Below are 4,704 nucleotides of genomic sequence, written 5' to 3' on the forward strand. Positions count from 1 at the left end.
TATATATATATATATTTCAAAGGGAGCAGCAAACATCTATATACTTCACCCCTAAACATTTTAGTGTGCATATTATTAACCGGAGTTCAATATTTGGTTACGTACAGTTCTTTTTTGTTTAGTGAGGTAAAACTGACATACAGCAAAGTACACATACCTTAAGTGTACCATTCAATGATTTTTTTTTTTTGATTAATGGAAACATTTGTGTAGCACAAATCTTCATCAGGACATAGAATAAATATTACTATCATTCCAGAAAGTTTCCTCATGTCCCTTCTCTCATCCCTATAATCTCAGAGGCAACTACTGTTCTGATTTTTCCCCACCATAAATTAGTTTTGCCTGTTTTAGCACTTAATATAAATGAAATCACACACTATATGTATTTTTGTTTTGTTTTTTTGAGATAGAGTCTTGCTCTGTCACCCAGGCTAGAGTGCAGTGGTGTGAACTCGGCTCACTGCAACCTCTGCTTCCCGGGTTGAAGAGATTCTCCTGCCTCAGCCTCCTGTGTAGCTGGGGTTATTGGCATGTGCCACCACACCAGGCTAATTTTTGTATTTTTAGTAGAGATGGGGTTTCGCCACGTTGGCCAGTCTGGTCTTGAACTCCTAGCCTCAAGTGATACACCCACTTTGGCCTCCCAAGGTGCTGGGATTACAGGCATGAGCCACCACTCATGGCCTACACACAGTATATGCTTTTATATGCCTTCTTCCACTCAGCATGTTTTAAAGATTCATCCACGCTATTATATGTACCGGAATTTGTTTCTTTATATTGTTGAGTAGTAGTCTATTAAATGAGTATTCCTTAGTTTGTTTTGCAATTAAACCTGCTATGATGGTTTTTGTGTAAGTCTCTTTGTGGAAATGCTTTCGTAACTCTTGGCTATCTACCTAGGAGAGGAATTGCTGGGTCATAGGGCAGGTATGTGTTTAGTCACATAAATTGTCAGACTTCTTCACAAAGTGGTTGCACCACCAACGGTGTATGAGAAAGAGAGGAATTGCTGGGTCATAGGGCAGGTATGTGTTTAGTCACATAAATTGTCAGACTTCTTCACAAAGTGGTTGCACCACCAACGGTGTATGAGAGTTCAGGTTGTCCTGTGTTGTCTCAACATTTAGTGTAGTTGTTCTCTTTATTTTAGCCATTCATGTGGGCAGTAGTTATCATGTTGTGGCTTTAATTTGCATTTCCCTAATGATTAACAATGTTGAGCATCTTTTAAAGTGGTCATGGCTCATTTATGTATCTTCCTTAATGAACCGTTTGTTAACATCAATCCAGGTTGGGTTTTTTTTTTTTTTTTTGGTTAATTTTGAGATATAGGAGCCCTTTACATATCCTATATATGAATTCTTTATCATATGATTTGCAAATATTTTATCTCTGTCTATGGATTGCTTCTGTATTCAAATGTGACCTGTATTTTGATCTGTGTTCCCTTTAGCTTTGGCCTCATTATTCATGTTCCTGCCTCCTCAGTACAGAGAAAGACTGCCATGCACTCACTTGCCCATAATAATGATTAGCTTCTTCCTATCTGATTTTCTGGAGATGTGGGAAGAAACAGGAAGATGCTTATGTGGATGGTCTATGGGTCTGGAGTGGTCTCAATGGGCTTGATAGGCCTCCAGGGCTCATCTTCAGCACTTTGGAAGAATATCTGTGCTCGACAACTATTTGAAGGTTGAGATGTTAGACTGTGATGACTTCTAGAGACAGCAGGGCTGTGCTCTGGGTCTTTTGGTAAATTTGATTCATGGTTTCTCATTTCTGAATGGATCCCAGTTGCTAAGAGGAGCCTTTCTTTTATTTCCTTCTAACTGTGTCCACTACCTTTCCTCCTCTTTGCTCAGCAAAGAGAATGGGCTTTGGAATCAGACCTTATGTGTATGTATTTAGTACGTATTTATAAGAGTGTAAGTATTTTTTCTAGTTAAAAAGTAATATAATCTCATTATCAAACATTCTGATAATATACACATATATAGTTTTAGAAAATGTATACTCTCCTGTGTCTTGACTGTGATGGCAACTATGCAACTGTATGCAATGGTCAAAACTCATAGCACTAAAAGGGTACATTTTGTTGTATATAAATTGTATTTCAATAAACCCGACTTTAAAAAATGTTCCTTTAAAACAAAGTCTTAAATTTCTTCATTGATTTTAAATTAGTCCTTCCAGCTCCTCTCAAGCTTTCTTATCCAATTTCTCTCTTTTCTACATTATTGAGGCTTTTTACCTTTGTGATGCTGTTTTGAAAGCTTGTTTAGCTCTCCTGTAGATTGTCATACTGGATTCTTTGTTCCCATTCTCCCAACTTTGCTGCATATTTTATTCCCTTGAATTGGCACTCTGTTGAGCTAGCCTCAGCTGTGCTTAACAAACAAAATGTATGGCTGTTTCACTTGCTCTTTTTGTGCCAGTAGAGGTCTGATCAAGGCAACTAATTGTAGTGAGCAAGATAAGAGAAAAGTTGATCCTGCGTCCTTGTGTCGTGGTTAAACAGAACTCCTTTAAAATCTTCTAGGTTGTTGCTTCCACCACGAACATAGGACTTGGAACAATTCTTATGTTCAAAAATAAGTGTAACACAAGCCCACAGTAGAACCTGTTATAGCTATTTGTTGCAACTCCTTTAAAAGATGTTCAGCTATTTGAGGATGTATGCTGATCATATGTCCTAATTTTCTAGGACAGTCTGAATTTCAAATATTTCATGCCAAATTCTCTCTAAGACACTCATATTCAGTATAACAGATGATGTATCTTGATTTGGGTTCATAAAATATGGTTGACAGATTAATAAATTTATTCATTTGTTCTTTAGCTATTTTTCCATTCTGCAAGTATTTACTGAGTATCTACTACTGAGTGCCAGGCTCTGTAGTAGGCTCTGGAGAAAGAGATACATAAAATCATTCTTGAGAAGTTAATATTGGAGATAGACAGGCTAAGATATGAATTCAGTTCCTCCAGGGCATGATAGCATACAGGAAAAGCCCAAATCTGAGGCAATTCCTGTACCATAAAATTTATTGAGAAAACTTTTCTACTTTATTGTGTGTATGTATATATTTTAATCGTATAAGTAATATAAAGTTGTTTTCTAATACTAGTATTAGGAAGATCTCATTAGACCACTATCTATAAAAATATTGAGTATTTACGTACATGTATTATACACACGTATATGTTTTTTAATAGGAGATATTGCATGCTATTCTCAGTGCTTTGCTAGTATAGCTTTTGGTTAGAAATCTTCCTCTGACTAGCTTGACAACATTGCAATTACTTTCAATAACAGCTGGCAGGTAATGAATTCTGCCAAATGTCAGGTAATTTACACACACCCTTTCTAATGTTCATACAATTCAGTGGAGTAGGCATCGTTCTCTGCATTTTATAGACTAGGTGGAGATGGGTTTTACAGAAGGTGAGTGACCTGTCTGGAGCCACCAGCCCACTGGAAGTGGCAGGCAATCTAATCTGCCTCTGCCTGACTGAAAGCAGTGTGCTCTTATGCTCTTCTCCAAACCACACAACCCTCATTGTTGGCATGCTTTTAACTCTGTATCTGGGATGCATTTATTAAAATCTCTGTGGCCACTGGAAAAGAAAGTGAGAAAGAGGGAAGTAATTGGGATGCAGTTACTGCCAAAGCAACCCTTGTAATCCAATATTCTTGCTGCAGCCAGAGTGTCCCCTTTAAATGCCAGTTGGGCCATGTCTCTCCACTGCTCTGAACCTTTCCGGTGCTCCCATCAGTCTGATGCACACCAGCCCATTCTTATTTATCCAGCTCCATGTAGTTGTACTTTCACCTGGAGCCACCCCAGCCATGCAAGGCTCTTTTTGCCTTTTTCTTTCTCCTACGTGCTCTCTCCCACTCCTGGGCCCTTGCTCACAGATCCTTTTGCTTGGAATACTCCCAGACGCCCTCCCACCTTCTTCCCACCCATTTAACTCTGTCTCTGGCTCTCAGAACCCTGTGGCCCCCTTTAGAAAGCCTGTCCCTGCTGTGCCAACCCTCCTTACATATCCTCACATATGTACCTGCATCCCTTTTCATGGAGGCCATTATTAGGTTGTAATTTACAGATAGATGCAATCGGATTCTCTGGCAATGTCTCCTCCGGTTCTAGGAAGACAGAAGACAAGAACTCTGCAGCATTTGCTTACCTTATTCCAGGCCTTAGCACTGTTTGGACAAGGGGTAGGCACTCAAAAATAATTGTTGAAGGAATGAATCCTTCAGATCTCAGTCTTTCCTGTCACCCCCACTAGATTAGGACCCCCTGTCCTACTGTCATAGGACCCGGAACTTTTCCTGTCTAGCCCAGTGGCTATATACTTGTCTGATTATTTGTTTATGTATCTCCTCCCTGAGGGTCTCATGGAGGCAGGATCTGTGTTTACTTTCCCTACCATTTGAGTTTAGCACAGTGGCTGCAGAAAGTATGCCTTCAATAAATTTTTGTTGGATGAATGAGCTTGGGACTGACTGATTTAAAAGGGAGTTAATCAGAAGCGAGAGTGTAAATGTTATAAAAAGTGGCTCATTATCTAGTAATTCAAACTATATTAATTAACCATCTAGTAATATTATTAGCAAGTTCTAAGCTGAATAAAACATTATTGCTACAGACAATGGCTAACAAATCCCCTTCCTATAATAGAATCAGCTCT

This window comes from Colobus angolensis, unplaced genomic scaffold, assembly GCF_000951035.1.
Source record: "Colobus angolensis palliatus isolate OR3802 unplaced genomic scaffold, Cang.pa_1.0 Scaffold302, whole genome shotgun sequence".
Taxonomy (NCBI): Eukaryota; Metazoa; Chordata; class Mammalia; order Primates; family Cercopithecidae; genus Colobus; species Colobus angolensis.